Here is a 12,663-nt window from a genome sequence, read left to right as displayed (position 1 = left end):
GTTGATAATTCGTTATTATTATTATTATTATACAGGATTTATATAGTGCCAACAGTTTACGTAGCGCTTTACAACTTGGAGTGTCAATATTCGTTATACTGAATCTCGAATCATGACGAATTAATTCGTCATATGCGCTATAATTTTGTTCATATTCGTTGAAATTCAATATTTATGTATGTATATATATTCGTGATAATGATTTGTAGTTTGGAAAGTCATTTGTTTATTGAATCTTTTAACACACACAATGACAATATCTCTTCTCCTCTGCTCAAATACAATACAACACCCTTCTCACTCAGTTCTCAGGAATGCACTTTGCCAGTAATCCAACCTCCAGCACAAAATTAATCAGCTGATTGGACTGTAAGATTTACTTTGAGTTGACCTTTTGTTTCATTAGATCTTTAATGAACTACCGAATCATGTCGAATTCATTCGTTATTTCCGCTATAATTTCTTTCGTATTCGTTGAAATTTGTTATTTTTTTTATTCGGACATTTGGATGCATCCGAATGTCCGAAAGATGCAAAATTCGTCCGAATTTCAATTTGTTACGAAACAAATTGCACAAGCCTAAATTATACCAACTGCATTGTTTTTCCTATCTAAGGCCCCTTTCACACTGGGGCGAGAGGTGTGTCGGTGGTAACGCGCCGCTATTATTAGCGGCGCTTTACTGTCGTTTTAGCGGCGGTATTCGCCCGCTAGCGGGATGGTTTTAAACCCCCGCTAGCAGCCGAGAAAGTGTTAAAAACCACTGCAAGCGCCTCTGCAGAGGCGCTTTGCCGGCGGTATAACTGCGCTGCCCATTGATTTCAATGGGCAGGAGCAGTGAAGGAGAGGTGTGTACACCATTCCTTCACCGCTCCGAAGATGCTGCTAGTAGGACTTTTTTTTCCCGTCCTGCTAGCGCACCACTCCAATGTGAAAGCCCTCGGGGCTTTCACACTGGAGACACAGCAGCGGCTGTTTCGGGTCGGTTTGCAGGCACTACTTTTAGCGCACTAGCGCCTGCAAACCGCCCCAGTGTGAAAGGGGTCTAATTCATGTTCCCATTGGTGATGTATGCAGCTAGAAGTTTTTTAATAATATCTAATTATAAAATGTTGTTATTTCTTTTATACTGTAACAATTTTTTGCTTTACTAAGTTGCCTTAAAAGTTGTTGTTGGGAGGTACTTTTTCCTTGCAGATTGCAGAAATAATAAAAAACGCAACATAAGGGAGGGTTACTATAACAATTATTGCATCAATCTCACTTCCAGACCAGGCTTTTCTGGCACTTTTTGTTTCATCAGTATTTTTTGCTAGAAAATGACTTAGAACCCACAAACATTATATACATTTTTAAAGCAAAGGCTCTAGAGAATAAATTGGTGGGTTTCGCAAATTTTTATGTCACGCACAGCAGTTTTTCAAACAAATAAAAAAAAAGAAAAAGAAAAAACACACTTTTTTTGAATGTTTGTGTAACAAAACACAATACATAACTCATTATTTTTGTAAAATATAAAAGATGTTACTCCGAGTAAATGGATACCAACTATGCTACACTTTAACCGCTTGCCGAGCAGCCGCCGTCATTATACTTGTCGGCTCGTTCCCGCAAATTGCCATAGGTGTACATCGGCTCCTTTAAGAGCTATAGCAGGCCCACTGAACGGGAGGGGAGCCGATGCATGTGGCCGGCAGCTGCGATGTCCAGCAGCCACCCGCGATCGCTCCACAGAGAGCCAGAGTGGGGATCTGTCAGTGTAAACAAACAGATCCCCATTCTGACAGAGGAGGAGAGAGAGATTTGCTGTTCCTAGTGATCAGGAACAGCGATCTCTCTCTCTACTCCCAGTCAGTACACTTCCCCATAGTTAGAAACACCTCCCTAGGGAACACTCAGTGGTGGTGCGTCCATTAAGGGCGCCGCTCCCTCTGTCACACCACCCCCCTCTATGTAAAAATGGCCACTGTAGTCACCCCCTATTCAGGCGTCTGGACCCTTTTCGGAAGCCGGGCGCCTGAATTACAGCAGCGGGGGTGCTTTTTTGAGCCATAGGCTCTAATCAGCCATAGGCTCTAATCAGGTGCTTCAAAAAAGGTGGACTTGTGCTCGCAGTCCACCCAGGTGTGTTAGAAAAGCAAATATTCATTTGAATATTTGCTTTTCTAACACTGAACTGCCTCTCAGGTCTAATACCCGTCACCTGATTGGCTGAAGGCACAGGTGCTCCGATTGGACGCCTAACCGAATGCAAGAAGAGACGCACAGAGAAGCATGGAGGATGCAGGAGCCTTTGCCTGACCCGCTGCATGTCCCACAGCTCTTTGCCATCACCCGCTGCCTGACTTGCCACCAGGATGGGGTCAGTGCCGGACGGTGTCAGTGTCAGACGGCAAGCGGGGGGTGAGGTCAGAGGGACTGCATATGATGGGCACAGAAGCTGCATATGATGGGCACAGAGGCTGCATATGATGAGCACAGAGGCTGCATATGATGGGCACAGAGGCTTCATATGATGGGCACAGGCTACATATGATGGGCACAGAGGCTGCATATTATGGGAACAGAGGCTGCATATGATGAGCACAGGCTGCATATGATGGGCACAGAGGCTGCATATGATGGGCACAGGCTCCATATAATGGGCAAAGAGGCTTCATATGATGGGCACTGGCTGCATATGATGGGCACAGGCTGCATATGATGGGCACAGAGGCTGCATATTATGGGCACAGAGGCTGCTTATGATGAGCACAGGCTGCATATGATGGGCACAGAGGCTGCATATGATGGGCACAGGCTGCATATGATGGGCACAGGCTGCATATGATGGGCACAGAGGCTGCATATGATGGGCACAGAGGCTGTATAAGATGGGCACAGAGGCTGCATATGATGGGCACAGAGGCTGCATATGATGGGCACAGAGGCTGCATATAATGGGCGAAGGGCTGCATTTTATGGGCACAGTGGCTGCATTTTATGAGCACAGTGGCTGCATATGATGGGCACAGTGGCTGCATTTGATGGGAACAATGGCTGCAATTGATAGCACAGTAAGGCTGCAATTGATGGTTTTTTTCAGTATTTTTCTGAATTTTTCAGTTTGTTTGTGCCCTATCAAAAATTTTGAGCACCAGCCGCCACTGGGAACACTCAACCCCTTGATCGCCCCCTAGTATTAACCCCTTCCTTGCTAGTGTCATTTATATAGTAATCAGTGCATTTTTATAGCACTGATCGCGGTATAAATGTCACTGGTCCCAAAAAAAGAGTCAAAAGTGTCCCATCTGTCTGCAGTCGCAGTCCCACTAAAAATCACTGATCACCGCCATTACTAGTAAAAAAAAAATGTAATAATAAAAATGCCAGAAATATATCCCATATTTTGTAGATGCTATAACTTTTGTGCAAACCAATCAATATACACTTATTGCGATTTTTTTTGTTTTTTTTACCAAACATATGTAGAAGAATAAATATTGGCCTGAACTATTCTGTTACCAATAGTTTTGTTTTGGATATTTGTTATAGCAAAAAGTAAAAAATACTGTTTTTTTTTTCAAAATTGTCGGTCTTTTTTTGTTTATAGCGCAAAAAAAAAAACGCAGAGGTGATCAAATACCACCGAAAGAAAGCTCTATTTGTAGGGAAAAAAGGACATCAATTTTGTTTTGGTACAGAGTCGCACAACCGTGCAATTGTCAGTTAAAGCGACGCAGTGCTGTATTGCAAAAAATGACCTGTCATTAAGGGGGAAAATCTTCCGGGGCTGAAGTGGTTAAAATTGCACACGCCCTTGCAACAGCAACAAACAATGTAAATTTTACTATCCATAAGCCACGCTTTAAAAGTCTTTACAGGTTACCACTTTAGATTTGCAGAGGAGGTCATGTGTGGGATGATCGATGTTTGCGTGCATGCAGGACCGACGCGCGTGTTCGCCTTTGCACATAAGCATGGAGGAACGGGGCACTTAAATTTTTTTTTAATTATTCATTTATTTTATTTTTTTATTTTTACACTGTTGCTTTTTTTTTATCACTTTTATTACTGTCACAAGGAATGTAAACATCCTGGTGACAGCAATAGGCATGTGACAGGTACTCTTTATGGAGGGATCTGGGGTCTAAAAGACCCCAAATCCCTCCTCTGCCCTTATAAGCATTCAAAACACCAAGATAAGGCCCCATTCACACAGCGTAGTGGGAGCGCACCTTTTTTTGTATTTTTTCTGCGACATGCATAGGGCAGCTCATTGATTTCAATGGGCTGCCCTATTGTCAATAAATGCAAAGCAACTCTTGGGGCATTTTGGCATGTTACGGTTTGCACATTTTTTTACTGTGTGTTTTGCCACATTTGTTGTGCATTTTTGCATCCAGCAAAATTAATTGTTGCTTCCATGTTTGGGGTGCCACTAAAAATTAACACCACTGAAAGTGTGACTGGTTCACTTTAGGTGTATAAAGGTGGCCATACGCTGTACAATCTAATTGTACAATCTCTGTACAATCTCCTTTAGTTTTACCAAAACTATATAATAAGGGGACACCCCTATCTATCCGATCACTCTGTATTCAATCATGCAGGCTCTTGCACTACATAGTTGATTGTAGATCTAAAGAGATTGTACTAATTGTATAGTGTATGGTGAGCTTTACAGACTTCCAGGGACACATTTCTCCTGTTTTCAATACTACAGCTCTGCTCCACATAGGCTGTTATGTGATCGCTCAGCTCCTGCACACTCTTCCTCTGCCCATCAGCAGAGGAAGACACTGACATTGTCTGCATTGGAGAAGCCTGTAACTACAACCTCCTAGAGGGGGAGGGCAGGCGCAGGGTTTGTGTTAATGAGATCAACTGCTGAAGTAGTATAGGATGGATACCAGGAATTCATGAAGAAGTTTTCTTTAGAAGAAACTTGAGAATGTGGTGAGGTCTGCCCTAGAATATAGGGACATTTTTTTACTTTTATGCAACAGAGGTACCTTATTGGTACATAGAGAAACTGGAATTTAGGAAGAAAAAAAAAGGTGAGCTTAGTCTTTAAGGGTTTTATTAGACATGTGCACTGACAAAAAATGTGTTCGTTTTTGTTATCGTTTCGTTGGTTTTCTTGCTTTTTTCAGAAATTCGAAAATTCGGAATTCAGAAATCTGCAAATTCAAATTTTCGAATTTTTAGACTTTCAGATTTCTGAATGTTCAAATTTTCACATTTCGAATTTCGAATTTCCGAATTTTCAAATTTCCGAACTTCCAAAATTTCAAATTTCCAAATTCAAATTTTCCAATTTTCCAATTTCCGATTTCGAATTTCTGAATTCCGAATTTCCAAAATTCCGAAATTCCGAAATTAAAAAATTCGGAAATTCGAAATTCGGAAATTTGGAAATTCGGAAATGAAAAAACGAATTCGGAACTAAACAAATAGCACATGTCTAGGTTTTTATCCGAATTGGGATTTTCAGTTGTTCCACATGTAGCACCCTGGTGTTTAGTTGCCCTGGTTAATTGTTAGTAGAGCTACTGATTCCTCTTCTGTTGCTACGTGGCGTTATGCTGGTGACATTAGATAGACAAGGGCTTGGCAAGGTCAGGTTATGAATGGATGGGGTGTCCCGAGCCTTTAAGGGGTTTAGGATGCCAGGAGGCGAGGCAGGGTTTATGATCATATGACCACCGTGATTAGCTGTCACTGCGGTCAGGTGATCGGAGCTCCCGATTGCAAGTATCACTCTCAGCACAGCTGTATTTGCATTAATGCATGCAAATATGTGGCCGCTCCGCGCCATGGTCCACCTGCCGAGAGGCTGCATATCTGCATGCGGCCGGTGCCAAGAGTATAATACCTTTAGATGTGGACTTATATGTACTGAGCATTTTTTTAACTAAGTGTTTTATGTGGTTATATAAATATATATTAATATATTTTTTTTATATGTTCCAAAGTACTGTAATTTAAAGTTCCATTCACAGAATGCACCATGGAATAAATATTAGGGATAACAAGGTACAATATTTATAATTGCCCCTATACCCCAATACATTAACTAGGTTTCAGAGCAGTCCCTGCTTGAAAGAAATTGATTGTATGATCGACTTCTGTCCTAGGGATATGTTGGAATTTTTTTCATGATCAGCAGCTGAAGCTGTGATCAGTGTAATCTGACAGCTGTGTGTTCCGCTGTCATAATAAAATATCCCAGTGGGGGGGGGGGGTCATTCCTCTATACACCTCATTTGTGTGGATAGAGAAAACTGTTTATTTTTATTTTTTTATTCAGTCTGCTGGCTGAACAAGAAAAGACTAATGCCTGGTACACATGATGAGATTATGATAATGATTGTTCATTTTTTTTGGCATTCTAGCCTCATATCGTAAATTAAGAGTTTACTAAAGTTATAAAAATTTTTGTGCTTGTCCCATCAGATCATTTTGCAGTAATTGTCATGATCGGGTCTCGAAATCTGTGTACTAATGATCAGATTATTGTACAATTGCTTAGAAAGCGGTATTTTTTGTACAATTTTCTGATCATGTGTGCACAGGCCCACTGTGTATGGCCAGCTGAAATGCGGGATGCAGCATCTTAAGCCTCGTACGCATGATGAGACTATTGGACGAATCTGATGGCTCCTGATGACGTCTTGATGACGAAACGCCTGGGGCGGGCTTTTTCGGTCACGCAGCACGTCACTTACATCCAGTGGAACGCATGCTGGCTCAAAGGCATGCAGAGCAGCAACGTTTCTTGAATTGTGCATCAGTAGATCATTCCAGGTGCCTGTGCAAGGCACTCAGCTTGTAAGTGTACTACATTTTTACTTTTAATTTTACTATTATTAAATGTTATTGCGCTATATTCCCTGTGATTTTATTCTTCTCATGAGCTGGATCCACTGAAGCAGTCTCCATATCCCTGGGCATTGCAACGCCACCTAGAAGACTGTTAGGGCTGTCTAGGTATACACCTAGGGGGTCCATATGTGCGGGTGAGTGTGCACCCTGGTGAGGGCAAGCATGGGAGATTACAGTGGTTACCTGCATGTTTTTGGAGCACCTGTGTATGGAATTTCCTTTTGAGGAATTGTTTTGCACACCTTTCACTGGGAGCATACTTGGATTCACATATTGGACTCTTTAAAATTTACTGAATTCACAGCAGTTTAGTACTTTCTTTATGTATTGCACAGCACTTTATGTATGTTTATTGCATTAATTTATTTAGGTTTTCCACCTTATGCATTGTTTCTTATATGCACTAGCACTTTTTCACGTTAGTAGGGAGCGCAGTTATCACTTTTTTCTATTGGACGAATGAACGTCCTTTTTTTTTTTTTTTTTTTTTTTTGCATGTTAGACTCATATCGAAAAATGAAGGTGGTTACTAAACTTTAGAAAATTCTAGTACCACCAAATACAACTTCGGAAGTGATGTAATGTGTTGTATTGTATTGTATTGTATTGTATTGTATTCTTTCGTTTCCGAGCATGTGTGGTCTTATGCCGCGTACACACGACCGGACAGAAAAGCTCCGATGGAATCATTCCGTCAAACATTCCGATCGTGTGTGGGCTTCATCTGACTTTTTCTTTCTAAAATTCTGACAGACCTATAAATAGAAGAATGTTTCAAATCTTTCCGACAGAATCAATTCCTATCGGGAAAACCGTTTGCCTGTATGCTATTCCGACGGACCAAAAACGACGCAAGGGCAGCTATTGGCTACTGGCTATTGAACTTACTTTTTCTAGTCTCGTTGTTTGTCATCACGTTCTAAACTATCGGACTTTGGTGTGATCGTGTGTAGGTAAGTCAGTTTCAGCGGAACTCCGTCTATTCTGACGGAAAGTCCGGTCGTGTGTATGCGGCATTACTCTTCTGAATTTTTTCAGAAGAAAACTGTACTGATTAAATGAAAATCATTCGTTCAGGTATTGTTTTTTTTTTTTTTGTACGATTCCCCGCATCCAATTCGCAATAGCAGGAGATTCTGACTGGCTCTCTATGTTGCAATTTGCACAGAAATGCTGTGCGTCTTTTGGTCCGAATCAGGTCCGAATTCAGCCAAAAATTCGGGCTGAAATTGGACCTGAAACGGTAAACGGAGACACCGGACTCCTGCTGTGAGCCTCTGCATGTTCATATATGAACCCAGCCTTAAACTTCCACATTAACCTGCTGAGATATGTGCCATGAAGACAAATGCTTTTGCTAATGTGATTTTACAGTCTCATATTGTAAAGTATAATGCTACTACAGACAGCAAAAGCTCCAGGACAGAATGGAATGTGATGAAGGTGAAAAAAGGCAGAGAAAGCAGACACTTGAGCTGATGTGAAAACTTATCCCCCAACATGAACCCACTAATCTATGAAAAGCATTTCTAAAGTGCAAAGACTGGTAAAAAAGCATTGATGATATAATAGTATTTAGCACATCCATAGTTTCAACAGTACAAACAAAGGGAATCTTGCTTTAGGTTCATACAAGGTATTAAAACTAAAAGCAAACATTTATTATATTATATTTATTATATTGCAGCTTACTGATTCTTAGATGTGGTGGCTGCATTCGTTTTCCTTTTTAGGCTTTCTTTCCTTTATTTTGACCTGACCTGGACAATTAATCTGCTGTTCTTCAACAGAACAAGCTGTCCTGGAGATGTATCAGTTACAGGATTGAGACAAACCATTTACCACGGACAAGGGTGCTTACGACGATTAGCTTTTATCTATTCATTTAAAATCTTTTACGGAAGAAAAAAACTGTTTGCTGTAACTGCTTATGAAGTGTGAGCTGGATTTCAGCCTCTGTTTGTTAGTGTATCTAAATCTATAGTACATCTGACACTCCCTTCCCCCCCCACAAAAAAAGACAATGGTGCTGTCTAAAGTTGTCCCTGTGCTCCTTCATCTAGAGTGGCGTCACTCTAATGCCAAGTACACATGATCAGATAATCGGATGAGAAATACCGCTTTCGACGTGATCGTATGATAATCAGATCGTTAGTACACAGCTTTGGAGAGCCGATCACAACAGTTCATCTTCTTTTTTCCAAAGGGACAAACACATCTAATGATAATTGTATTAAGAGTACGGTGTTTAATACAGGAGGTGTGTTACATGCTAGATCAGGGATATTCAAACTTTCTAACCAAAGGGCCCATTTTCTGTCCTTTAGGCCTGATTCACACCTATGCAGTTTGCATATTCCAGGTGCATTTTGCGTTTTTCAATACACATTTTTGACCCGTTGAAGTCCATGGAACCAAGAACCAGAAAAAAGTCCCTGCCCTTTCCATAAAATGCACAGATGTGAACTACATCCATAGGAAACCATGTTAAATGGACTGTAGTGTGTTTATGCAAAACGGAAAATGTACAAAAAAAAGTTAATAGGTGTGAACCAGGCCGTAGGGGGGCAGACTGTGGCTAGTGGAAGTAGCATCAGTGCTCCATCATTGGTACCAGTTGAAGGAATAGTGCCCTATTGTTAATAACAATGAGAAGAATAGTGCCCCATTGATGGTGTCAGTAGAGGGAATGGTGCTCCATCATTGGTATCATTTGAAGGAATAGTGCCCTATTGTTAATAACAATGAGAAGAATAGTGCCCAATTGATGGTGTCAGTAGAGGGAATGGTGCTCCATCATTGGTATCAGTTAGAAGAATAGTGCCCCATTGTTAATAACAATGAGAAGAATAGTGCCCCGTTGATGGTGTCAGTAGAGGGAATGGTGCTCCATCATTGGTATCAGTTGAAGGAATAGTTCCCCATTGTTAATAACAATGAGAAGAATAGTGCCCCATTGATGGTGTCAGTAGAGAGAATGGTGCTCCATCACTGGTATCAGTTAGAGGAATAGTGCCCCATTGTTAATAACAATGAGAAGAATAGTGCCCAATTGATGGTGTCAGTAGACAGAATGGTGCTCCATCATTGGTATCAGTTGATAGAATAGTGCCCTATCACTGGTTTTAATAGAAGGAATAGTGCCCCATTGTTATTAACAACAAGAAGCATAGTGCCCAATTGATGGTGTCAGTAGAGGGAATGGTGCTCCATCATTGGTATCAGTTGAAGGAATAGTGCCCCATTGTTAATAACAATGAGAGGAATAGTGCCCCGTTGATGGTGTCAGTAGAGGGAATGGTGCTCCATCATTGGTATCAGTTAGAGGAATAGTGCCCCATCATTGGTTTTAATAGAAGGAATAGTGCCCCATTGTAAATAACAATGAGAAGAATAGTACCCAATTGATGGTGTCAGTAGAGGGAATGGTGCTCCATCATTGGTATCAGTTGAAGGAATAGTGCCCCATTGTTAATAACAATGAGAAGAATAGTGCCCCGTTGATGGTGTCAGTAGAGGGAATGGTGCTCCATCATTGGTATCAGTTGAAGGAATAGTGCCCCATTGTTAATAACAATGAGAAGAATAGTGCCCCATTGATGGTGTCAGTAGAGAGAATGGTGCTCCATCATTGGTATCAGTTAGAGGAATAGTGCCCCATTGTTAATAACAATGAGAAGAATAGTGCCCAATTGATGGTGTCAGTAGAGGGAATGGTGCTCCATCATTGGTATCAGTTGAAGGAATAGTGCCCCATTGTTAATAACAATGAGAAGAATAGTGCCCCGTTGATGGTGTCAGTAGAGGGAATGGTGCTCCATCATTGGTATCAGTTGAAGGAATAGTGCCCCATTGTTAATAACAATGAGAAGAATAGTGCCCCGTTGATGGTGTCAGTAGAGGGAATGGTGCTCCATCATTGGTATCAGTTGAAGGAATAGTGCCCCATTGTTAATAACAATGAGAGGAATAGTGCCCAGTTGATGGTGTCAGTAGAGGGAATGGTGCTCCATCATTGGTATCAGTTAGAGGAATAGTGCCCCATTGTTAATAACAATGAGAAGAATAGTGCCCAATTGATGGTGTCAGTAGAGGGAATGGTGCTCCATCATTGGTATCAGTTGAAGGAATAGTGCCCCATTGTTAATAACAATGAGAAGAATAGTGCCCCGTTGATGGTGTCAGTAGAGGGAATGGTGCTCCATCATTGGTATCAGTTGAAGGAATAGTGCCCCATTGTTAATAACAATGAGAGGAATAGTGCCCCGTTGATGGTGTCAGTAGAGGGAATGGTGCTCCATCATTGGTATCAGTTAGAGGAATAGTGCCCCATCATTGGTTTTAATAGAAGGAATAGTGCCCCATTGTAAATAACAATGAGAAGAATAGTACCCAATTGATGGTGTCAGTAGAGAGAATGGTGCTCCATCATTGGTATCAGTTAGCGAAACAGTGCCCCATCATTGGTTCTAATAGAAGGAATAGTGCCCCATTGTTAATAACAATGAGAAGAATAGTGCCCAATTTATGGTGTCAGTAGAGGGAATGGTGCTCCATCATTGGTATCAGTTGAAGGAATAGTGCCCCATTGTTATTAACAATGAGAAGAATAGTGCCCCATTGTTAATAACAATGAGAAGAATAGTGCCCCATTGATGGTGCCAGTAGAGGGAATGGTGTCCATAATCGGTATTAGTTGGTGGAATAGTGCCCCAAGGGCCAAAAAAAGACAAGCAAAGGGCCACATCCAGCCCCTGGGCCACATTTTAGACCACTGGGCTAGATCACCAGGTGAAAACATAGGTAAAAAAAGCCTAAATGACGGCTACAGCGCAGACCTACATTGCCAGGAGGCCGTCAACAGATGTCTTTCCCTTTGCACGCTCCCCGCGTGCCCCCTGTAAGGCGCGCATGGCACTCTCTGTGATCGCCGAGTCAATGAGACTCGGATGATAACAGATCGAATACCCCTTACCATGTGATCAGCTGTCAGCCAATGACAACTGATCACGTGATGTAAACAGAAGATCTGTAATCTTCAGCGTGAGTCAGTGTGAGGAGAAAAAAAAGCCGATCACCGGCTTCTATGTAAGGGACATTGGTCCCGAAGAGGAAGAGGCACAGCCACCTCATCTGTGCCCACCAGTGCCACCTGCCAGTGCCCACAGTGCATATCAGTGCCCACCAATTAGTGCCCACCAGTGTATATCAGTGCCACCTATCAATGCCCACAAGTGCCACCTATCAATGCCCACCAGGGGTGCCAATCAATGCCTTATCAGTGCCACCTAGCAGTGCTGCCTATCATTGTCACCAACCAGTGCCCATCACTGCCACCCATCGGTGCCCATCGCTGCCACCTATCAGTGCTCATCAGTGCCAGCTATCACTGCCACCTATTAGTGCCCTTCAGTGCCACCTATCAATGCCCTTCAGTGCCGCCCTTTGGTGCCGCCCATCAGTGCCACCCATCAGTGCCACCTCTCAGTGCCCAACAGTGCTGCCTATCAGTGCCCATCAGTGCCCCATACCAGTACCCATCAGTGCCGCCTTATCAGTGCCCATCAATAGAGCCTATCGGTGCCCATCAGTGCACCCTATCAGTGCCCATCAGTGCTGCCTTATCAGTGCCCATCAATGCAGCCTATTGGTGCCCATCAGTGCAGCCTCATCAGCGTACATCAATAAAGGAGAAAAATTACCTGTTTACAAAATTTTATAACAAAATATTAATTAAAAAAAAAAAAAAGGTCTTTTTTAATTTTTTTAACAAAAAATAAAAAACCCAGAGGTAA

General features: G+C 42.0%; 1 protein-coding gene across 3 annotated transcripts in view; it reads right to left on the bottom strand.

Annotated features, from left to right (window-relative positions):
• LOC141139317 (WD repeat and coiled-coil-containing protein-like) overlaps positions 1-12,663 on the bottom strand; it is a 37,978-nt gene that overhangs the window by 3,995 nt on the left and 21,320 nt on the right. The gene's annotated exons all lie outside the window — the stretch shown is intronic.

The sequence above is a fragment of the Aquarana catesbeiana genome, linkage group LG04 (genome assembly GCF_042186555.1).
Source record: "Aquarana catesbeiana isolate 2022-GZ linkage group LG04, ASM4218655v1, whole genome shotgun sequence".
NCBI lineage: Eukaryota > Metazoa > Chordata > Amphibia > Anura > Ranidae > Aquarana > Aquarana catesbeiana.
Note: the sequence above shows the minus strand (reverse complement) of the source record. Positions and strands in the feature narration are given on the sequence as shown.